We start from the raw sequence: 25,473 nt of genomic DNA, 5'->3' as shown, positions 1-25,473 counted from the left end.
AGTCCTGTAAATTTTCTTCTTCATCATAGGTGCCCATGTTTACTAAGAAGGTCACTAGACACCTATAGTCATCTTGGTCAAAAGAGTAGGCTTGTGCAATGGGAGAAACGCTCTGTACTAAGTATGGATCAGACGTGGTCAAGAGACGTATCAGCCATTCTAGCTCCTCAAAATTCCTCTCACATGCTAGCGTACCTATCAAATCCCATTCACATGCAAGCACTGGAAATACCATGTGAAATATTTGTGAAAAGTAACGAGGGTACCTCTCACCGAAGGCAGGAGTGGATGACTCTAGTGTACTAGCCATATCTGTACACGCAAATAGATGATGGTTAGAGTGCAAATATTACAAGGGTCGTGTTCTTGTGCATAATTTGTTTTTATGATTTTGTGTTATGGCTCTTGCTCTTTTACTTTTTTATCTTGTTTTTGTGAGTATAAGGCTTTATATATACATTCCCTAAGATTGGAGATTAAGAGGTCAGGGAGAAAGGTTGAGAGGGAAGCAAGTGAATAATGGATGTCCACAAACACTCCCCCCTTCCTTGGGTAGATCATATCGTTTGAAATGATGTCGTCACCCTTTGAAACCAGTTGTTCCAGTTGGTAATAGGTGAGGATTTTTGCCAGTAGTTTTCTATTACCCTAGGTGCCTCGTCAAGTTGCAAGGGTGGTAAGGTACTGTCCCAGGATCGAACTTGAAGTGGTTCATCAGGTGATTCTTGAACACTGGGAGGTGTGGATTCTTTTGTAGCTTCATGGAGGTCCACTACTATAGATGGAAGCTGTGTAGAAGCTTTTACCTCTATGGATGAATTACATGAGGAGCTAGAAGCTTCAAGGAACTCCCCCCTTCCTGAGCTAGGTGGAATAAATTGGTTTTGCCTTGGAGCCCAAACTAGCTCTGGACTAGGTGTGTAGCATTCTGTGATCTTTCCCTTCCCACGGTCTGCCATTGGCTTTAGCATTACACTGTTTGACTCATATGGGTTTGTTGTCGATAGGGAAGGACACATTTTACGTTTAGGTACCCAGATTTGCTCATTTCCATCATAGTAGCCTTGGGCTTCTAATAGTCATTTTGGAATCCATCGTGATTTGGTCTTGAAACTTCTAGAGCGCGCTTTTGGTTCTCCAGGGAAATTTTTTCTTGAAATGGATGGGAGGGTTGAGGTAGTTAAAAGTAAGGCCTTGGGGACCCATTGATATGTACTCTTAGGTCGTACAGGTTGAGTACTTGCAATATTACTGCTTGCTGTAACTACAAGTGTTGAAGTGTTAGGTTCATGGGTAGCCGGCAAAGACGAGTTAACCACCTTGGCTTGTAAATGTGGGCTATCCTTCAACTTTGCTAGAGTTTGCAACGTAGGTGACTTTGCTTGAATGATAGGGGTAAGAGTCGGTGGTCGCGTCGTGACACTACCAGTATCCCAATCAATAGTGCATTTGGTTGCCAACATCCACGTGCGTCCCAGGTTTACGTTGCCTTCCATAGCTCCCGCGGGCATGACTAGAAACCTCTGCACTATGCTTCCATTGTCATAGACAATAGGGGTCTGAAGGACTCCAAGAATAGCAGTTTTCTTTTTATTAAAGCGCTTGACTTGCATCGTACTCGGAGATAGGGTCGGTTTTCCTAATTGACACCAAACTCCATAGGATAACAAATTGTGTTTAACTTCCGTATCTAATAAGGCATTGTATAGTACTTTCCCATAGGGGCTATTTAGCTCAATTGGGTATCGTAGGGGTGGCTCAGATTCTAATGAGTCGTCATCAGTGTCCTCGAAAAATGCTTGCGTGATTTCCAGATTAGCCTCTCGTTGGCGTCTAAGACGTTGTTGTCGTTCTCGAGCCTCAACTCTTGCTTGGATTTTTTTAAGCTCTGCTTGTTCCTTGGCAGCCTTCTTTTGATGGATGGCTTGCAACTCTTCTTGGCTTAGAGGATCATAATATCTTTTGAATTTACTCCCATTAAGGAATCCAATGGTTTCAACTCCATCTAGAGTCTCCACATGAATGGTACCTTGCGGGGTAATTTCACACACTCGATATAGTCCCTTACCAGCGTATTTCAATTTCTTCTTTTCATTACGTACCCCGTACATAAGAACTTTATCACCAACCTCGATGTCTTTATCCTTTAAATGGCTATCGAACCACTTCTTTCTCCTATCCTTCTCCACTAGAGCATTTCGCACAGCTAATTGCCTCTCTTGATCTAGCCTTTCCAGGATATATAATCGCTCAACTAAGGGGTTACCATCCCAACCCTCTTGAGAAGCTACTCGAAGACTAGGAATGACAAACTCCCATGGCATAACTGCTTCTTGACCATACACCATTTTAAACGGTGTGCAATTAATAGCAACTTTATACGTAGTACGATAAGCCCATAAAGATGATGTAAGGTTTAGGTCCCAATCAGTGCGATTAGCCTCAACTGTCTTTGTCAAAATGGAGATGAGAGTTTTGTTGGTACTCTTAGCTTGGCCATTTGCTTGGAGATAATAGGGTGTAGACTTGTGGTGAGATATCATGAAGTTTGATATGAGTTCTTTTATTACTTCATTTATAAAATAAGTTCCATTGTCACTCACAAGTTCAAAGGAGCATCCAAAACGTGTGATAATGTTCTCAAAGAGGAACTTAGCTATTGTTTTTGCATCCGCCTTTCGTGTTGCTTTTGCTTCAGTCCATTTGGTTACATAGTCGGTAGCCACAATGATATATCGTGATTGCGTGTTACGTGCAGCCGGACTAATCGGTCCTACAAAGTCTAAGCTCCACTTTTCAAATGGTTGGGTTACCTTGATGGGATGTAGAGATATCCTATCCCTTCTTTGTGGCTTGTTGAAGCGTTGGCATTCATCACATCCCTTGGCAAAAAGTGATGCATCCTTAAACAGAGTGGGCCACCAATAGCCTGATTGTAAGATCTTTCGGGCAGTCAACTTTCCTAAAAATTGACCACCAGCTACGTCCATGTGTGCCTCTTGTAGAATATATAAATACTCATCCTCGCGGGCACAGCGTCTAAGAACATCATCTTTTCCTCTCTTATAGAGAGTTCCAGCCAGTAAGCAATAGGGTTCGCATTCCTTGATTAATTTTCGAGCTATATCTTTTCACAGTTCTTTGGGTGGAAAACCATTAACTAAGAAGTTAACAATCTTTTCACTCCATTCAGGCATTGTCTCAACAATGAACAAAGGAGTATCAGGCAATTCATCATCAACCCCCGTAGGAGCTTCGCCATTAGGGATACGAGATAAATGATCCGCCATGACATGTTTCCTCCCAGGCCTCACAACAACGGTGAAGTCAAACTCAAGAAGAATTAACAACCATCGTGTAATTCGACCTGTGGAACACGACTTGTTTACCAAATATAGCAATGCTTGATGATCAACATAAAGCATAAACTTGGTAGCAAGAAGGTAATAGCGAAATTTCTTTACTGCGTAAATCATAGCTAGACCTTCGCGCTCTGTAGTAGTGTAGTTTATCTCGGCATCATTTAATTGGCGACTTGCAAAGCTAATAGGGTAGTCCAATTTATGTTCTCCTGGTTGAGTTAGAACACACCCAATAGAAAAATTTGATGCGTCAATATGCACATGAAAAGGTATATTCCAATCAGGTGTTCGCAGGATTGGAGCACTTGTTAGGGCCTTCTTTAATAACTCATAAGATTGATGACATTCTTCCGTCTAGTGAAACTCGATAAGAAGCTTGTACAATGGACGCGCTATCTCAGCAAAGTTTAAAATAAACCTTCGATAATAACCAACATGGCCCATAAATCTTTGAACTCCTTTATAGTTAGTAGGTGGTGGCAAATCGGAAATGGCTTTAATCTTACTCTCATCTGTGGATATCCCGTTCTTGGACACTATATGCCCTAGAATGACTCCATGCTTAACCCAAAATTGGCATTTGAAAGGGTTCAATGAGATGCGATAAAATCTGCACCTTTCAAATATTTTTCGTAGATATAACAAATGCTTCTCCCAAGAAGAATAAACACAAAGGTCGTCTAGGAAAGCTTCACAAAACTCCCTTAGAAATTCTTTAAACACAGTGTTTATTAATCGTTGGAATGTAGCAGGGGCATTTGTTAAGCCAAAAGCCATAACACGAAATGCAAACACTCCAAACTCTGTGATAAAAGCAGTTTTAGCTTGGTCCTCTAATGCAATTGTGATTTGATTGTAACCAGAGTACCCATCTAAAAAGCTATAAGCTTCCTTGCCCGCAACTCTTTCAAGCACATGTTTTGAATATGGCAAGGGATAATGATCTCTCCTAGTAGCTGCATTAACTTTCTTGAGGTCCACGCACACTCTTAGTTTACCATTCTTTTTTGGCACAATGACTATTGGAGAAACCCATTCTGAGTGCTCAATAGGGTATATGAATCCACATTGGATAAGTTTTTCAATCTCCTCTTGTACAATTTTGGCGTACTTAGGATTCATTGGATAGGGTCGTTGCTGGACGGGTTTAGCATTGTTGATCATGGGAATCGTATGTTGCACCACAGAAGGTGGGACGCCCTTCATGTCATGATATGTCCAAGCAAAGATATCCTTGTATTCCTTGAGGAGCTCCTTAAGTACAGCCTCTTCAGTTTCGGTAAGGTCTTGAGCAATAAAGACTGGTTTAGACTCCTCACCTGGTTCTGCTAATTCTATCTCTTTAACTACCGTTGGACCATCATAGACTCCACTGCTTTCATTGGTAGGTATTCGTAGGGCTTTAGCATACATAACCTTTCGCTCCCCCGTGGTATAAGATTTAAAATGTTCAGGAGCCGTATGTAAGTCAGCAGGCTCTTGTCCTGACGAAGACCTTTCTTTTAGTTCTGCCTTCTTTTGTTGTTGTGCTAACTCTTGGTTTTGACGTCTTCTTATAGTTCGACTCAATTTTGGCTCTGTAACCTCCAATTGAGCGAGGTCAATGGGTCGCGGGCTGCACCACATGACACTCTGGAGATGTTCACCCCAATTGTCTACTAGCTTTCGATGAGCATCACATGCCCCTAGATAGCTAAGCCATTCTGCAGTAGATCTTTCCTTGTTTATCCTAGCTCTCACATTTGCTCGATATGGTCGTCTCGTATATGACCTTTGTTTCTTGTTAAGGTTTTGATTTTGGTAAATGTTTGAACTTGACTCGCCTGATAGGTCTTTGCTTGTATCTTCTTCAGTCTCATATAAATTATCATAGATGGTCGTACTAGGCCTTGAGTGTTCAGTTTCTATACTTGGTTCACTCGATGTTTCTTCAGGTTCTGAATCCATTTCTCCCTGAGATTCCGTTTCTGATGTGTATTGGCCTGAAGCCTTTGAGGAATCATCGGTTTCACTCTCAGGTAGGTGTGCCTCTTTCTTATCATCGGATGTTACATGCGCTACACCTAACATGTTTACTGGTGCAATGTGTGGTATCTCTTCCCCATCTGGTGTTACCCAGGTTGTTCCTCTAGCTCCCCATGTATCTATAGTTGCCGCTAGGTGTACCCAATCGACATTGTCTGACTCAGCCATTCCGGGTAGGATATCCATATAAGGAGAGTTCTCCCCAATATCCGTGTCTTCGTTACACCTGTAAGAATACTGTAATGGAGCTGAGTGAATTGTTGTGTCTGATCGATTATCAATGATGAATTTATTTCCTAGAGGATGTGTTCGACCACTTAAAAGATCAACTCGAATGACAGAGTCTTGGAACTGTAAGTAGACGTGGTTTTTGGACCAGTCATGCATCATTTTTGCTTCCCTCATGAATGGACGCCCTAAGATCATCTCAAATGACATAGGATGCTTGGAAAAATCCATAACAATGAAAGTCTGCCTTACCTTGTGTCCCAAGACCTTGATTCTGAGATCCTTTAGCATTCCAATAGGCGTAACAATAGATCCATTAGCCATTTTTACCACTACGCTTGTGGCTTCAAGGTGAGGTCGCCCCATAGACTCCCAACAACTCTTTGTCACCATGCTGACTCCCGCACCACCGTCAAGGATCCCCTTTACAATTAATCCTTTAGTAGTGATTGGTAGAGTAGCATTAGATTCATCACCTTCAAAGTATTGCCGCAACTTGTTAACGGGTACTTCAATTACAGATTCATGTCCCGCTAGGTCAGATGGTGGTGCTAAATGTTCCTCATCATTCATTACCGAGTCAGGTTTGTTCATATGTGCAAATTGTGGTAATCCGGCTTGTAATTCTCCATTGAGGAAGGCTCGAAGAGCTGAGACTAGCTCGGGGTCTTTATATAGTTTGGACATGATGGTGGTTCTAACTTTTGAAGACATGAAATCCATCAATTTGGCAACATTTAATGGCATCTTGTGAGACGTAGGACCCTGACAAGAGAATGGTGAAGATGGAATCTCCACTTTCTCAAGGGGGTCGGGTATTCCCTCATTGAACATTCTCTCTAGTAGGAAAGGTATGTGTCCACTTTCAAATGTCCTACCCTCACTCTCTTCCCGAATGATATTGGCTATAGCTAATGGCCTGTAGTTCTTGTGAGGTTGAACTTGTGTGGGAAACAGTGTGTCCGACATCTGGATATGTTTGGGTTCAGGTTCTAATGTTCGTTGAGTTTCTTCCACCAAACCCCTAAGTTGTTGGACTCGTTCAATTTCCACTGTTGGGTTTGGATAGGTTCCGATCTTTCTCTTGCAATCCTCATTTTTTGTCTCTCGTGGCTTATTTTGGGGGTTTGCAACTGGGTGGTTTAACTTTGAATACTCTTTTGGTGTTCGTCGTAAGTCCCTCTCGTGATCCTCCTCACTGGCTTTTTCCTTTGTAGTAACAGTTTTGGTCTCCGTGGTCTCTATCGAATCTGAGTCATCCTTAGGGTCATTCATATACACGGGATCCTCTCCTGTCCCTATGTTAGTCTTTGAACTAGGTTTTGAGCTAGAAGCAATAAGGGATTTCTTTCTTCGTGTTTTCTTCTTTCTCGCTCGGCCAATGGATGCAGCATCTCTCTCTTCGAGGATGTAATTTTGCTTTTGGAGCATCGACCATGTGAGTGCATTCACTGGTGCTATGTTTATAGTTGGTGGTGTCGCATCAACAATCTCTATTAAGTTCAATGGTGTGATTTTCAGCGCGTTTGGATTGTTAGGACACTGTGCGATCAAATGATCTATGCTACAACGATTACAAATGAGTGTTGGCATTGCCAATGCACTCCCTTGACTTGTTTGCATTAGTGCAGCATTCTTTTGCATTCTAATGAGGCACTCAGCTACTCGATGTGGTCCACCACATTCGTAGCACTGAAGAGGTGGTCTCCTGGCAAAACTATTAATGTTTTGGCCTCTTGCTGCTAGCGCAGTAGCTTGATATACCGGTTTGATTTGTCCCCAATGGTCTTCCATATAGTACATGGGACACTCCTCAAGCATGTCGACTCCATAGGTGATACTAGATTCTATGTCCTCTTCGCAATCTACATAAGTACTAGATGACTCGCAACCTATTTGGTTCATAGGTGTAACTCTTGGATGAGGGGGTTGCGGTCCTAGCACTGGAGGTGGCAACGGTGTGGTTTGGACCACATTTTGGGTTCTAGGGACCATGTGCTGTAATGGCAACTGTTGCTCCATGGGTGGGGTAGGCATCAATGCAGGAACTCGAGGTGAGTCTGCCCAAGCTATAGGCGGTCTATTTTCCATGATGCGTTTAAGCATTAGGCAATCCTTCGCTTGATGGCCATACCTACCATACGCGTTACAAGTCCCGTTAAGCTTTACTCTGAAAGTAGGGCATTCACTCGTAGTATGTGGGCCTAAGCAAATTGAGCACCATTGTTGCTCCCTTCTTGGATACATATGAGTGTTTTGTGGAGCACGATTACCCCTAAGGCTTTCTTGGATGGCCTTGGTGAGATCTGCCAAAGTCATCTCAGATATCGTTTGCTCTTTCACGATTGGCTTTATCTTCATTGGCTCATGCCCTGATGCTTGCGAGCTACTAGACTTCGGCTCGGCAGACTCTCTTTCTCCTGCAATCATTAAATTATCCTCCAATTGGATTGCATTCATGGTGACTGCTTCCCAAGTAGTGATACCTCTAATGACTAGGCCATTATAGATACTTTCATGTCGTAGTTCCCTAATGAATCTATCGAGCAATTGGTTGTTGTTGAATCGCTCGTTTGGATTGCATCGAGAATTCAAATTCTTTAGGCGACTAATGAAGTCTCTCACGGATTCACCTTCTTCTCGTTGGGTTTTCTGGAGCTGAGAGGCTACACCCCAAAGTACTCCCTCTCGTATGTATTCTTTTAAGAATAGTCTCCTAAGAGTAGAGTAGATCGTTTTCTCTTCTACTCTTAAGGTTCTATACCAATCTCCAGCCTTTCCGCTTAGGGTCAAACTCAAATCCTTACACTTATGTAGCTCATTGTGCTCTTCCAAGGAATCGCACACATGTTCAAAGACTTCCATATGATTTCTAGAATCTCCGTCTCCATTGAATTTCTGTGTGAGCTTAGCTACTTGAACTGCCTTGCTCCTAGGCTCTCTATCAGGTGCACTACGCATGTTTTCCGCAATAGAGCGACCGATAGTTTGAGCAAATGCTGCCAAATCTCCTATTTGAGCAGGTATAATGGGTGTATGTGCTCCTGGAACCACATGTGAGATGGGAGTTGGCCTTGGCCTTGGCATACGCGCGGCTTTTGGGTCCCATATTTTGTATGGTGGTGTACCAGACAGTGGTCCAAAGTTTACAGGCGTGGCCCTAGGCATAGGGGGTGCCTGATATGGCATGTTATTATTAAATGGCATGGCTCCACTTGTATAAGAGCTTGGATAATGCCATTGTGGATTGTAAGCTCTTGGAATAATCGGAGGTGTAGGAGCTACATGAGGCTGAGGTACGACAGGTGCACATGATTGATACATACATGTAAGTATAGTTGGGGGCACTGTGCTACTAGGCATCGGCGCAGTGTTAACAAATGAACTCCATGGTGTAATTCTTGTCATGCTCACCACTGGGATATGCATGGTAGCCGTAGTGTCACTAAGAGAAAGATGATCTAGATCTGGGAAGGTAAAGCTGCCACTTGTGGGTTCAGATTGTACTGAGGTTCCTGGTGAAACAACATGTGGAGGATCAAGGGGGCTCACTGAGGGAGTCTCCATTTGTGATAGGGTTGGTTGGTTGGCCTTTCCCATATCCAAGAATCTCATTAGGCCTGTTGAAGGCATGTTGATCCTTGTGTTCTGTCTTTCTAACTCGACAATCCTATGGAGAACATCACAGACTTTCTGTTGTTGCTCATCTATGCTAGTAGCACCCGATATGGATTGTAGAACATCTAACCAACCCACATGATAGGTGTGTCCTGTGTACCGATCAGTTAAAGCTTCTGCTTGTAGGTCATACTCCCAATTTTCGTTTAGGAATTTCCCATCTAGGCTTGGCGTGCTGGAGGTTTCCCTTAAAGTGGAAGCATTATTACTCCCCATTGCTTGCCCCTCCGTGACTGCTACCTTGGGAGCACTCGGTTGCTTGGCTGGCATGATTGTTGTCATAGGAGCCTTTGCTTTCAAGGCTCGACTTTGTTCTAGCTTTCGTAGGTTCTCAATATCCCTCTCCCTTGTTGCTTGCATATAGCGTTCGATCTCTTGCACTTCGGCAAGACTCCTACCATCGGGTAGTAGAACCTCAAAGGGAGATAGTCCTAAAGGATCAGGAGGTGCAGTGGATGGAACATTCACATGCACACTCTCAAGAAGCATAGGGTCTATTTTAGGCATGAATGACGAATTTACTTCCCCACTCCCTTCATTTATTTCATTAACCGCATGTTCGGAGCGAGTAGCTCTACTAAGCGTCTCTTTTAAGCGGCTAAACACTTTGGACCCGGGCCGTGGGCCCATGGCATGCATGTCTTGACTTGAACTATCAGGTTTTGGTGTAGGATACCCCTCCATGACTTCGTAGTCAGAGGAAGAATCACTAGACGCGATATGAGGATCTTGGGTCGCGCTACCTTGAGTCCCGGCCGAAGGTCCAGAACCTAGGGTGGAGGAATAATGGGTGCTCACATAAATTGAGGCACTACCAATATGCTCGTGCTCTAACACTTGTCCAGAGCGTAGGTTCATATCAGTGAGTGCCAGCGAAGGCTGCTCACCTAGTATTTTTGGGTGTTTTGCAACCCAAGTCTTTTTTTTTTTTTTTGGTTGATTTTTTGGTCCTTTTTTTCTGACCCAGCTATAGAATAGAACGTATGATAGCTCAAAACGAGCGTCTCGATCAGAGGGACATGCCGTGCTTTACAGCCCTCCGTTTGGTCACTTTATGCCCTCGGAATCCCTAAAACCGTCAATTTCTAGTAGGGAACTAGGCCCAAAATAGAAAGTCTAAGGGTGCGAGTGGGAAGATAAGAGAGGAGAGTGGAGGACTTGCCCCACATGCTCTCATTCCCTCTTGAGGGGGTAGGGTATATATATACGAGTGAGTCTAGTATATATCAGAAGACTGAGGCCTGAGGCCTGGGCCTGGGCTTGGGCCTGGGATTGGGCTTGGGGAAATGATCCCGATCATTTTTTTAATTTTAAATTTTTTTTTTTGAGGCGACGAGCGCACGCGGTTTAGGTGACCCTTTCTTGGCCACACACACTGTCAACACCTACCTAACCTCTCTGTCAACAGCTCACAACTCACAGACAGCTCACTACCTTATCTACTTACTAACAGTGCTGCTAACCACTACCTAATCTACTAACTAATCTGTTAACCACTCTGCTAACTGCTTACTGACAGTGAGCTAACTGCCCACCTACTTCCTCTATTACTACCTTACTGTGCAAGGACTGTGTGTAGGCAAACCTTGACAAAAAACTGTGTACAGACTGTGTGCAAACAGAAATTGCTAACTGCCTTCCTACTTATTCATTCACTACAAACAAGCTAACGACTACTAATTGTGCAAACACTGTGTGCAAACAGAAAACACAACATTATGCAGAAATCACAGAACTTGCAGACAATACAGAAATTAACAACTTGCAGAAAAACAACTCATTCCTCTTCCTCTTCCTCTTCTTTCCTACTACAAACAACTCATAGGAGAAGCACAAAGTGCCTCTTGGGCTTAGTGCAGGGCGATTCCCCGGCAACAGCGCCAAAAATGTGCGCTCCTTGCCGCACTGTCGAAGCAAGGGTCTTGCCTAACACTGTGTGCGAGCCACAGACGACTCCAAGCACACAACTAGCTTAACTAGTAAGCTCAAAAGAGGGTAATGGTGTGTCACTCACCGCTCTATGCTCCTGCCGTGGAGGATTCCTCGCCGCGAAGAAGAAGGAGACGCCGCTACGTTGCGCTCAACCGCTTCACCGCCGTCGTGCCGTCGCAATGCTCGATCGCACTCTCTCTCTCTCTCTCTCTCTCTCACATACACATACACACAAGGAGGTGAAGAAGAAGAAGATGGAGATGGAGATAGAGCAAGAGCACTCTTCTATTGCACAAATGAGAGAATGAATGAATTTTAGGTTTAGTTGGCTTTTATATGAGCTCGCCCCATTCACACTTGGGCGCCCATGCTTAGCCAACTAATCCCTTGAATCTCCTAGTTAGAGTGCGCCTCTCATCGGCGATCACTCTTACCCTTTTCCTATTGGTCCGACAAGCCCGGTACCTGACTTTACCAAATACATAATACACGTCCGTCGTAGGTGATGGGGTGTCCGTGAGCCATGAGGGTTAACAAACCCTCACTTAAAATTCCAATAATTTATTTAGATTTTTTTTCTTGGTGTCCCAAGCAAGAAAACCCTCTCACTTATAAATCCACTAATTCATTTAGAATTATTTTTTTGTCAGATAAAGCCAATTTAGCAACAATATGTATGTCTCTGTTAATGATTTTTGATATGTGGGGGCAATTGGTACAATGTGTATAGTGTGATGTATGCGAAAACGGATGTTGTAATCTTTGTCGTATACATACCTTACTAGGGCATCATAAACCTAGACATTGCATCATGGCATTTCTCTCTTCTTAAGACATGATTAACTTGGTTTAGGAATGTACAAATATCAAGTGTTTTGAAGTGGCCCAAGTGAAAAATGGAGGTCCACCATGTAATTAAAGCCTAAGGAATGTTATCACATATGTAGGAATTTTTCCTAGCTTGTTTGGGCTTTTTGAGCTAAAATGACCATAAATTAGCCACAAATAGCCCAAAAATAGTAACAATGACTCAAAATGTCTCATTTACAGTGCCGTGGTTGCTCAAGTTGGGAGATGCTTATAGAGAAAAAAATGAGCTCATTTAGCCATCCAATGAAGGAGATGCAATACTTGTAAGTGAAGGTGCTAGTGCAATGTTGTGTTGTTTCTATCGTGTATTTTAAGCTATGTCGTTTTCATCCTCTTTCTATCCCATTTTCTTAGCTGTGAGGCAACCAATTAGGTGTTCTCTCTTCAAATAAGCATTTAAGCTTGTCTAATGAAGTGCTTAAGCTTCCATGGAATGATCTCGAGCGACGAGGAATTGAAGTGAGAAATGAGGATTTTTTAATAGGTGCAGTTGCGAGTGAGGCTACACCAAATCATTACACACAGAAGAGTTCTGAAATGTTCTTGGTACTTTTCTAGAGTGAGACTATGATGGTTGGAGTTTTCCTTTTTTCAAGTGTGTCTTTAGCTTCATAGGATCTATGATTTACTTGATTTTGCTACGAACTCTCATAGCCAAAAGCTCGATACTTTTCTAGGCGCAATGCGTACTTCTTGACAACATTCTCATTAATAATGCATCAAATTGCAAGGAAATGGGTGGAATGATCCTAGCACAATTTAGACCCCAATTGCAACACATTGCCTTTGATTTACTCTTGGAGAGGATAGGAAAATTGTCTTGAGTGTAGCCAATTGTGCCAGATGTCCCAAAGATAACCACTTTCTTCCATAAGAAGTACTAGGCACTTGCCATCCTCAGGAGCCACAAGTAGTCGAATATAATTGTCCGATCTTCAAAACCAAGGTTTTCCTATATGTATTTGTTGCTCCAGAGGCTCTTTGAGATGATGGATTCATTGATACAAGCCATAATGGTGGATTCTAAATGGAGAGATCTACAAAATCCTTAGCAGGAGGTCATTATGTACATCAAACGACATGTTCTTAACGAGAGCTTTTGGATGGAGGTGTAGAATCTCCCAATGTCCTTGCAACTTGTTCAAGTGATGTTCCGTGTAATGGACTTGGAGAGCTCGACTGTAGGGATAGTTTACCATTGTTTTTGTAGATGAAGAATTACATTGCAGAGTGCGCTTCAAAGCTGACACTAGGCATAGCCACGTTGAGGAGAGGTTAATCATTATAGTGAGTATAGATCAATCTTCACCTACATTGAGTATAGATCAATACTCTATTGGAACTCTCCTGCGGATCTCTTTTCGTATTGTCAGTTATATAAATAGGAGGCTCGGTGAAAACTTGACATTTTGAAGCAAAGGTGGAGATTACTCACAAGGTCTTATGCCATCAACAAACTGAATGAAATAGTGGGTGGTGCAAGAATATATACATAATGATGATTTTTTCACAGCTATCGTTGAAAAGTTGAAGAATTCTCTCAACCACATGAAGGGCAGTCATAGCAAAGGCCAACTTGGTACAGAAAGGTGGGCACTACCTATGATTGTGAATACGAAGGATGTTGCAAAGTCTCTTGGCATTCATCTCCATAATCTGACAAAGCACTAAATGGATATTCATGGTGACAATTTTCAATGGTCCTTTGGAGAACGTAAGCAAAGGAGCGATTGCTTGAGTCTTGAGGTTGTGAAGTGTGTTGTTATTTATTGGAAGCATAACATCCAAATATTTCCAAACAAGAGGGATATATGTCAAAAGAGTATTGATGTTTGCGGGTATGAGAAACATCCTTTGCACTTGCTAGAGGTGTCTGAGGTCGTTTCTTGGAAGAACGGTTTCATTTGTTTACTGTATATTAATGTATGGTTTTGTTCGTATTGCTAACTAGGGTACTCTTAGTACTTGTGTTACATAGTACTTACTTTTATGTCAACATGCTAGTGATGGCATAGTGCCACCGGACACTTGACAAAACCTAGACAACATAACATGTGAAAACACTAGCAAACATACCTCCAAATAGGAGATCCATGTAGAGAAAGAGAATCGACACAAAACCATGAGGAGATTAAACTTATCTCTTAATGATACTTACAATGGTGACCGTGCCATAACACCAACATCCAAAAGGGAAAAGAGAGTACTCATGATGCAAGGCATGTAGGATGGAGTGTAAACCTCCATATGCTGCATGGAAATCTCCAAAGCTAGCAAGATTAGTAGATTAGCAAAAAGATTAGTATAGGAAAAATCATGACGATGAAGAAGTCAGTAGTATTGTGAGAAATGAGAAGTGCTAGGGGTGCCCAAGTCTAGGATGGAGTTGACGCGCGTTGCCCTAGAGTGTTCATGGTGCCTTCATGTTCTTGCCTATTATCTTAGTGCATGTGGTAAGTGATCGTGCATCCCCCATTGTGTTTCCGTGCTACCTCTCTCGTGACTCATGTTTTGTATCGTGTTTGTGTGTGTGTGTGTGTGTGTGTGTGTGTGTGTGTGTGTGTGTGTGTGTGTGTGTGTGAGAGAGAGAGAGAGAGAGAGAGAGAGAGAGAGAGAGAGGAGGTGGTGAGGAGGTCCATCCTCCTTCTTTGTTGACTCCAATGATGGTGGCGACCATTATTTTCCACCCCATTATTTCAAATATATTATATTGCTTAATAATTTAAGGGTGGAGCTCCATGAGAAGAAAACTTGGAAAAAGTGCTCTCAGCTCCGCTAATGCTTGATAATAATGCACCTACTTCTTGTGTGATCATTTACCTACTTTTTAGTGATGATTTTGTAGATCATACAATTTTAATCTTTTCCACTAACCATTTCTTGTTGCATTGTGGATAGTAGGGAGGTGAGTGTCAATGTGAGATGCCCAGGTTCTCTATTGAGCTCTCCTACTAGATCTCCTCTAAAACCTGGTCCCCTATCAGAAATTATCTCAAGAGGAGTACCAAAACGGTAACAAATACTCTCAAATACAAAATTTATCACTTTCTTAGCTAGAATCCAAGTGATAGCCGCTGACTTGGCCCACCTGGTCATGTACTCCACACCCCATTATGATGTGCAATTTACCTGATTTGGTCCTTGCCAATAGCATTGATTATCCATTTCTCAAACGGTCCATAAAAGATAACAGGAGTTTGTGGCTTGTAAGTGAGCCTCCTATCTCCGGCCTTCTGACATTCATTGCATTTTTTTCTTCAGTGGTGAACATCTCTTTAAAAACCATGCCACATAAACCCGACTTGTAGAATCTTTTTAATAGTGATATAAAGTACAAAGTGCCCTCCACAAACACTATCATGGCAACTTGAAATTATTCATGTGACCTCTCTACCCTTGCACTAGATGTCATTATTAATAAGGTCGTATTTTGTTGCCTTGTGTACAAGCCACTGCTTTTGTCCCTTGGTAAGTTCTTTAAAACACTCTCTTGTGTCTAGAAAACTCATGATAGCATCACTACGTTGGAAGAGAGGTAGATTTAATTTAATTGCTCCTACTCGAACATCATGTATCCTCTCTCAGCTAGCTAAATCATATACCTCTTGATTTTTTTCTCTAGGTACATGTAGTTGTACATCTTAAAAATTTTCTAAAAGCTCCTTAACTTGGCGTAGATGGTCAAGCAAGCTATAAAGCTCCTTGTACTTATTTTATTAAAAGCATGATATCACAAAATACATTTAACCACCGTTGAATACCTTGTGTCACACACCACTCTAACCCAAAAGTTAAGGATTCATATTCTGTTTCATTGTTGGAGTGGGAATCAAAGAGATGCCCAATTGAGAATACCTTTTCACCTTGCTCATTGAAGATGACAATGCGAGCTGCAACCTTGTCCACTATCCTCTTGTAGGCTCCATCAAAGAAAAGAGAGTGAGCCTCCTCCAATTTAGGGATTTCCAACACAGGTGCTATCTCTTTATTATCTGACTTGATCTCTAGCTTCTTTTTATAGTGGTGATGAGTGAGAATGCCTCCTAAACTATCTATTATGGAGATCTCCACTTTCATTGTGTAATCAAACTCTTGCAGTCCGGTGATCCATTTGGAATCCTAGAAGAAACATTTATGTGCGGCATCAAATAAAGTAACACTTCCTCCATTGTTAAGATTATGAATGGTATAGGTAGTGCATAAGAGCAAAACTTGGTGGTAGCAAACCTTTTCACCTTGCTCATTGAAGATGACAATGCGAGCTGCAACCTTGTCCACTATCCTCTCGTAGGCTCCATCAAAGAAATGAGGCTCCTCTTGTAGGCTCCTCCAATTTAGGGATTTCCAACACAGGTGCTATCTCTTTATTATTTGACTTGATCTCTAGCTTCTTTTTATAGTGTTGATGAGTGAGAATGCCTCCTAAACTATCTCTTATGGAGATCTCCACTTCCATTGTGTAATCAAACTCTTGCAGTCCGGTGAGCCATTTGGAAATACTAAAAGAAACATTCATGTGCGGCATCACATAAAGTAACCCCTCCATTGTTAAGATTATGAATGGTATAGGTAGTACATAAGAGCAAAACTTGGTGGTAGAAAACTTTAATGCAAACATCATGTGCTCTATTGCCGTGTATCCTTTATCTGATGGACTCATCATGCGACTAGAGAAGTAGATAGAATGCATGAAATAAGTTTGAGGATCCTTTTACATTAACAAAACACCAAGTGTAGCATTGTCCATACTAGGGTTAACATAAAATGGCTTGTCCCGCTTCAGAGGTGCAATGGTGGAGAGAGAGAGCTTAAATTGAGCTAGTGCTCATTTTCTTTACTCCAAGTGAATATTACTTGATGGGTAACTTGTTGTAAAGGGAGAGCAACTTGAGAGAACAAGTGGATGAACCTGGTCAAATACCTTACTTTTGAAGAAAAGAGACAAACGGCTTTGTTGTGGTAGGAGAGGGCAAAGACACCAGAGCTTGAACTTTTCTTGGGTCAGCTTCAATATCCTTGGCCGAGATTACATGGCAAGAAGAGTAACCTTCAATTTTTCCATGTTGAGTTGGTCACCTAAAGCATGTAGCCTTGCTAGACCTCCATAGACTTTCTCCAAATATAGAGAACAAGCTATAGATACAAAAGTCATCACTAAAAACAAAAATTGTTGTTTCAAAGAATGATGGAAAGATAAATGGTACATAGTGTTGAAAAGTGGCTAGAGAAGTGGTGAGACCAAAAGTCATAACTTTGTAAGCAAAAAATCTCCATGGCATGATGAAGGTTGTCTTCTTTTGATCTTCTTCAATGATGCAATTTTGGAAGTAGCTTGAGTATCCATCACATATCGTGTAGCACTTGTAATGGAATTAGCCTTTTAACTTGAGTTGGAGCGGAAAGTAAATAACATATTGAGCATTCTTTTGTGTGTAGATGTATAGTGAGAAAGAAAATGCTTGGATGGAGAGAGCAACACTAACACATTACTTCATTAACATGGAAATACTTGTAAAAGAGAGTGAGAGTTTATAGAAATTGACACCAATAGAGGACCGGATTAGTTGAAGCCGGTTCCCCCTCCAATAGGTGCTTTTATTATAGATTGTTTCATGACGGAAGACTTGTTTACAATACAGCCGTTTGTGTTCCTTGAGACCTTCTTGATGAGATGAATATGGTAAGCTTCACTCACCAAGTATAACAACACTAAACATGAGTAGCATGAACATGGAAAATGCCTAGCCTCAATCCCAAGACCTCAAACACTATGAAAGGTGAGGAGAGTTGGCAAGGAGTGAGGAAGAACATAGAAGTAGAAGTAGCTCTACGAGACAGCAATAACCCCTTGCAAAGAATCACTCATAGATCTTGTAGCATAGCTTAGCATAGTGTTAATGAATTTGCATCCATAGCCAAGAGCTTGTGGTAGTAGGCACTCAACTTCTCAAGCTTGGAGAAGGTGATGGAATCCTTGCTTCAAAAGACTGTGTGAAGGGCAGAATGAGAGTGAGGGCTTGTGGGATGCTCAAAAGAGAGAGAGAGAGAGAGAGAGAGAGAGAGAGAGAGAGAGCTAGGTCGACCCCCTTTCCAAGGCTTCCCCTGAAGCTCATTGGGCCATGTAGCCCTCTAGCCAATGAGAGCTTGGCTCCCTTTGAGGCAGGATGTGTAGTCTCTTGACAAGTGTCCTTCTTTCCCTCTTGTGAGGTTAAGCTAGCATCCCCCTTTCTTAAAGACAGCCCTTGCTTAAGCAAGCTGCCCCCTTGCCTGCTTGAGCAATGTGCCTCTACACTTGACATGTGGCCCCTTTCCTTTCATAAGAGTATGGGTCCTTGGTGAGGTGCATACTTACTACACACATCCCTCCTTTGTAGTGCTCGCCCCCCTCTTTGTAGCAAGATATTTGATCTTGGTAAGCAGGCAGGTCCCCCTGCTTAAGCATAGGCCATAGCTTAAGCAAGCTGCCTGCTTGGACCTTAGTTGACTAAAGAGTAAAAATTAAAGACTATGTCTTAAGGCTTTTAACACTTACCTTTGGAGGCTTTAATGAAGACAACCCTAAGGTCTTTTTCTCCATTGGTTAACACTAGGTTGGTAACCTAACAGGACATAAAAGTGTCCTTTCAGGGTTTTGAAAAAAACCTCCAAAACCATAGTAGATCCACTCATTTTGTAAAATCCTTTCATGAGGTTATAGTTCAAGGACTACTACACATGGAAAAAATAATAAACTTGTAAAATTTCTCATATTTTGGTTACACCAAGCCTCCAAAGTTGATGGACCAATACATTTTCATCAAAACAGTCATTTCTTACGTTTTGTTGCATAAAAATAAGATTAGGGATTTTTGTAGGACTTGAGATAAAATCCCTAGTTAACTTCAATGGGTTGGTGATGAGAACATATGATTGCTTCTCACTCACTATTTTTTGTTTTGCCAAAAGAAATAGGTACAAAAAAGTTGAATTTTTAGCATTTTGCAAACCTATCATCAAAGTTTCTATAGCCACGCTCAATACAAATAATATATGCATCTTTTCTTAGTTCCCTATTGTCCTTTAGGCTCATAAGGAGCCATGGAGAATGTCAAAAGAATAATACATCTCTTACCAAGGGGAATCTTGGGGACAAAAATGAAGTGCTAAATACAACAAACATGAAAAAACTGGGTTCAACATTATGAGTTGTAGAATCCCATAGAAACTATTCAATATCTAGCCAAAGTTGATCCTTATGACCAGATATGGTTACTACCTACAAAATGCATGTAGTTGTCACAAGAAACTAGCAATATTGAAAAAGCTATACTTGATATACTAGAATCTTTTGTTTTCTTCTATAATTGAAAAAATCAACCATCGTTGTCTACTATGCAAAATAGGGTATTAGGTGCCCCAAAACTCAAGGAATATTAGCTTTATGTTACAATATGCGACATAGAAAATCAAAAGTGCATTTGGATATCATGAAAGCCACCAAAAAAATCATAGAAGAGCTAAAATTGGCTAAAAAACAGGATTTGACAATTTTTGTAATTTGGTCATAACTTACAACTTTAACATTTATTTCTCCCTAGAAGCATCAGGACATGTTGAGGACTACTAAAGATAGTTCTCTAGCATTATAGACCTCACAAACATGAATTCTAGAGTGGTATAGTTGCAAAAAGTTGAAAACAGCCAAAAACAGGACCCGTTTTTTCACACAGTTTAGGTTGTGAAATGTTGTGCAACGACAAGGTTAAAGATGGAATTGATATTCCAAAAAAATGTCAAGTTTTTTTCAGCTCATGAGACAAATTTTTAAACAGATAGCACCTCAAAATCCATTTTGAAACTCTTGACATAATTCAAGGAAAATGGTCACTTAACAGGACATAAAAGTGTCCCAGGACGTAAAAGTGTCCCATTACCAACCTAGTGTTAACCTTTCTCTTTCATAGACCTTTTTGCATTTGGGCCCCTTTACCATTGGCCCTGTGTTGAAATAGATCTATAAGCACATATATATCTTAACCCTTGTTCCCGTTTATTCTCCCACATTAAGTGATCAGTGCAATATGAGAAAATCATTTGGGTTGGTTAGATATTAGATTTTTTGACATTACCTCTCTCTTGAAATCATAGTTGTCCTCTACTATAAGGTAGAAGAGATAAACTCATAGTCATTAGTCAAATTTACTTAGCGGGCAGAGGATCCCTTTTTACCCTACGACATCTTTCCAAGATGGATGACTAATCCATTTTGTGCTTGGGAGACATAGCTGCCACAAGCATGTCTGCTCTTTAGTCCATTTCATCCTCCCAAAGTAGAGTGAAATTCTACTTGGTGTTTGAGAGACGTCGTCCTCACAAACATGATTCTAAGCATACATACTATTTAAATTTGTGCACAATAAAAAGAGAATTAGTCTAATAAGACAAAACATGGATCATTTAAAAGAAATTTGTACATTTGCTTTTTCTAATGTTGCATTGTAAGCATTGACAAGGTTCATACTATCCTTAAGCTGTACTCCTTGTATCCATCTAGCATCTTCAGAATTGAATTTAATAAGATACCGTTGGATAATCTTACCATGCCGTAGTACCTTGGCTTCAAGCCGAAGTATAGCTTTGGGTTGTAGCACCTCTTCTTGGTCTTCAACTTCGGGAGGTTTTTCAATAAGTGGTTCACTTGGTGGCTCTCCTTTGTAGGGCTTGAGTAGGCTCACATGAAAATCATTGTGTATGAGCGAATGGTTGGGCAACTTGCTTTGATAGTCCGTCTCATTAATGGGATTCAAGATTTCGAAAGGACCATAGTATCTTTTTGCTAGTTTAGCATAATACTTTTGATGGCCCGTAGTATTTTTGCTAGTCGTTTTCCTTAGTCGAGCCTTATGAAACTTGAGTAAGACCCAATCATTTTCTTTGAACGTTAAGGCCCTTACGTGTTTGTCAGTAGCAGCTTTTTGCCGTTGTTGAGACATAGATATAGCCTCCATAATCTTTTGAAAAGATTCTTTGAGGTCATGGCTATACTCATCGGCGATGAAGATCTTCCCATGTACTTTCAGTTGCAAGGGACTTTTAGGTCTTCCCTCAATAATCTCAAAAGGTGCTTTTCCCGTAGAAGTATGTAGAGTATTATTGTACGCATACTCTACAAGAGGTAAATACTTTTCCCATGGCGAGCGTTGATCTACTTCTATAACATAAGTCTTTAGTAGATCGAGTATCGTAAGATTGGCTACCTCACTTTTTCCATCCGTTCCTGGGTGGTAGGCCGAAGAGAAGTTCAATCTTGTTCCTAGATTTTCAAAGAATCTTTTTCCAAAAATCTAGGATTTCTATCTGACACAATGGATGTGGGTAATCCATGGTGTTTGAAAATATGTGATATGAAGAGAGTTTCCATTTGGTGTGCTTTAATAGTCTTTTTGATAGGAATAAAGTGTATTGTTTACTAAACCTGTCGACTATTGTCGATATTCTCATATTCCCATGGATAGACTTGGGTAATCCAAAGATGAAATCCATGGATATACTCTTCCATGGTGAATTTGGGATAGGAAATGGCTGGAGTAATCCAGGTTGCTTCCCTCTATTATATTTGGTCTTTTGGCATACTACACATTTTGAAACATACTCTTGTATGTCCACTTTCATGGTAGACCAATTGTTGGAATTAAGGTTGCAGAGAAACACACACAGCTTGGAGAAGACGAAGGAAGCTCAAGGCACACAATAGAGAGTGTGTTACTTAGTGTGCAATGGAAAGATAGATAGCCCTAGAGTCATGGGCGTATATACAATGCACGGGGGAAAAGACCTCCTAAAGAGGGAAAAAATGCCCTGGTGGTCCTAGTGTGTTCACACACATCACTACCACATGTATATGGTAACAAATCCCCCCTGGAGTGATGCGGTGAACGAGAGCTGGCACATGAGTAAAGGGAAGTGCCATGCCCTGAGGACAGGATCAGTCCACAAAGGGGAGTAAGCCCAAAGCTTTCCGGAAAGCTTCAAGCTTCTCACGAGACAATGCCTTTGTGAAAAGATCTGCAAGGTTGTCCTGTGTTGGCACATAAGCCAAGCTGATCTCTCCTGCTGAGAGCCTCTCCCTAACATAGTGGTAATGCACCTCAATGTGCTTTGTGCGAGCATGAAAAACTGGGTTCCTCGCAACTGCCAATGCGCTCTGACTGTCAGTGTAGATAGTGTTGGCAGTGTCCTGTCCACACCCAAGTCATCCATAAGGCATCTGAGCCATACACACTCAACCGTAGCTGTGAAGACTGCCCTGTACTCAGCCTCACAACTCGAAGTGGCCACAGTAGGTTTCTTCTTGCTCAACCATGATATACATGAACTGCCAAGCATGAAACAAAAACCACTTGTGGGCACTCGCGTGTCAAAACAACTAGCCCAATCTGAGTCCGAAAAAGCATGTAAGTCTGGCGGCAATGATCCCTCCTTGGGATAAAACAAGCCAAGATGTAAAGTGCCACTAAGGTAGCGGAAAATCTTCTTGACAGCCTGCCAATGCTTAGACCCTGGGCTATGCATAAATCTGCTGACCTGCGAGACTGCAAAGTGAATATCTGGCCTCGTGTTGCATACATAAATGAGGCAGCCAACAACAGTTTGTTAAAGAGTGACATCAGCAGGATCGCCAGCATCATGTAGACTCAACTTCAAACCTGTTTGCATGGGAGTGGCAATAGGTTTGCAATCCTCAAGTCCAAACTTACATAGCAATGTCTCTATGTAACTTTTCTGACACAAGGCAATACCACCATCACACTGCTTAAACTGTATACCCAAGTAATGATGCAACATCCCCAAATATTTCATCTTGAAAGTGGCATTCAAATCAGCCTTAAATTCAGCAATATGTCTCTCATTTGGTCTAGTGATCAACAAATCATCAACATAAAGAACCACAATGAGAAATACATCATCCTCACGATTTACATACAATGTGCTTTCTGTTGGACTGTTACGAAAGCCTCGTTTAACCAAATGAGTGTCAGCTTTCTCATACCAAGCACGAGGAGATTGCTTCAACCCATACAAAGCCTTCTTACATTTGCACACTTTGTCCTCTTGTCCTTTTATGACAAAACCGCGAGGCTGCGTTACATAAACTTCCTCAAATATGTCACCATTCAAGAAAGCAGTAACAATGTCTGATTGATGTACATCCCAACCAAAATGAGCTGCCAATGCACATAGAAAACGCACAGTAGTCATACGACAAGTGGGAGCAAAAGTCTCTTCATAATCTATGCCTTTTTGTTGTGCATAACCCTTTGCAACAAGTCGAGCCTTATGGCGATCGATCTCACCATCCGGCTTGCGTTTCAACTTGTAAACCCACTTCGTACCAATGGCCTTTTTGCCAGGAGGCAAATCACATAAAGTCCATGTGTCATTCTCTATAAGTGCATCATATTCTGATTTCATGGCAGCAATCCAATTTTCTGAATTCTGTGCTTCATCAAAAGACAGAGGCTCCTCAACATCATGTAAACTAGACACAGCCAAAGCATAACAATCTGATGCATAAGATGCATGGCGAGAGCCTGAACGAGTACGACTAGATAAAGATGCATCCAATTTACTGTCACGCAAAGTGTGCACCAGCCATTTTGGCATACCTCTACCCTGCTCATTTTCAGCCCTTTCCTCATCAAGTACATCATGTACATCTGCATCAGTAATAGGCTGTTCTAAAACATTTTCAGAAACCCCCATAGGCTATACATTTGCCTCATTGGAACTTACATTCGTATTTCCACCACTGAAAAGAGGCAACAAAGTGTCATAAATGTCATGTGAGCTTACATTACTGTCTCTAGTACATGATAGCAAGGGCTGAACAGAATCTTCCACAAACACTACATCCCGTGAAACCAGAATACGTTTTGTTTGCGGATGATACAACCTGTAACTTCTGCTTTCAGCACTATAACCAACAAAAATACATTTGACAGCCTTATCATCCAATTTTTTGCGCTGCACTTGTGGCACCAAAGCATATGCCAAACAGGCAAAAACACGCATGTGCTCAATAGAAGGTTTTCTATCATGTCATGCTTCATATGGAGTAATAGACTACAAAGCTTCCGTAGGACACCTGTTAAGTACATAAGTGGCACACATGATGGCCTCAAGCCAAAAAGAATGCGGCAAAGCTTGACTTTTGACCATACATCGTGCCATTTCCGTTAGTGACCTGTTTTTCCTCTCAGCAACACCATTTTACTGAGGTGTATAAGGCACTGTACATTGGTGTTTTATCCCACGACTAGCCAGAAATGCATTAAATTCATGAGACATATACTCCCCCCCTCGATCGGAACGGAGGGTGCCCATAGTACATTTTGAGACATTTTCAGCCATAGCCAAAAATTGTTTGAAGCATATAAAAACTTCGGACTTCGCTTTAAGCGGAAATACCCACGCATGCCTGGAGTAATCATCAATGAAAGTCACGAAGTACAGGTAATTGCCCAAGGACGGAGTTTGCATGGGCCCACAAACATCACTATGCACAAGCTGCAACCTGCATGTGGCCCTAACTGAACCATCCTTTGGAAACTTAGAACGCTGCATTTTACCCAGAATACAGCCTTCACAAATATGTTTGATAGGTGCTTCAAGAAGCGGCAAAGAAGCAACCATATCAGATTTCTGCAAACGCAGCAAACTGGCAAAATTCAGATGACCAAAACATGCATGCCAAAGTTTTGCATCTGAAATAGCCCTTGAATCTGCAACAGCATTTGCAAAATTTTGTCCACACTTGTCATACAAAGTGAGCTTATACAGCCCACGGCACAAAAGCCCAGATGCAACAATTTCATCACCAAAACTGAGATCATGAACTGTACATCTGTCATCCACAAATTTGACTACAAGTCCAAGTCTAGCAAGTGCGGATACAGACATGAGATTCTTCTTGATCCCAGGTACATAAAGTGCATCAACAAGTGTGAAGGAATTGCCATTAGCAGCAGTGAGCACAATCTTTCCAACTCCCTGAACTGGATAAGAGGCGTTGTTGGCACAAGTGACTGAATTCCCATGAGGGACAGACTCGAGAGAGGTAAACAATTCACGATGTGAGGTAATGTGCTTTGTAGCACCACTGTCGAAATACCACACATGTGAATCTGCAGCAACTAACAAGCATGCATCATGGACAGCAGGATTGTAAGTGCACTCTGCGCTAAAAGCCCATTCTGCATCAACATCAGCATCACAATCTCCTTTCACAGAAGACTCAACAATGGCTGCATTTGTAGTGGATCCAGCATTTGCAGTGGAACCACCCTCTTTCTTCTTAGCCTCTTTGGCCTTCAACTTAGGACACGACTTGATCAAGTGA

General features: G+C 41.7%; 1 protein-coding gene across 3 annotated transcripts in view; it reads left to right on the top strand.

Moving 5' to 3' along the window:
• The window catches only part of LOC147432309 (uncharacterized), a 109,491-nt gene that overhangs the window by 54,701 nt on the left and 29,317 nt on the right, over positions 1–25,473 (top strand). The window contains exon 3 of one of the 3 annotated variants that reach the window (XM_086492272.1): positions 12,276–12,358. The exons of the other annotated variants lie outside the window; for them this stretch is intronic. The gene's annotated coding sequence lies outside the window, so the exon portion shown is untranslated. The remainder of the gene's footprint in view (positions 1–12,275; positions 12,359–25,473) is intronic. 3 annotated transcript variants of the gene reach the window in all.

Source organism: Adiantum capillus-veneris, chromosome 20 (genome assembly GCF_014529385.1).
Source record: "Adiantum capillus-veneris isolate H3 chromosome 20, ASM1452938v2, whole genome shotgun sequence".
Lineage (NCBI taxonomy): Eukaryota > Viridiplantae > Streptophyta > Polypodiopsida > Polypodiales > Pteridaceae > Adiantum > Adiantum capillus-veneris.
Note: the sequence above shows the minus strand (reverse complement) of the source record. Positions and strands in the feature narration are given on the sequence as shown.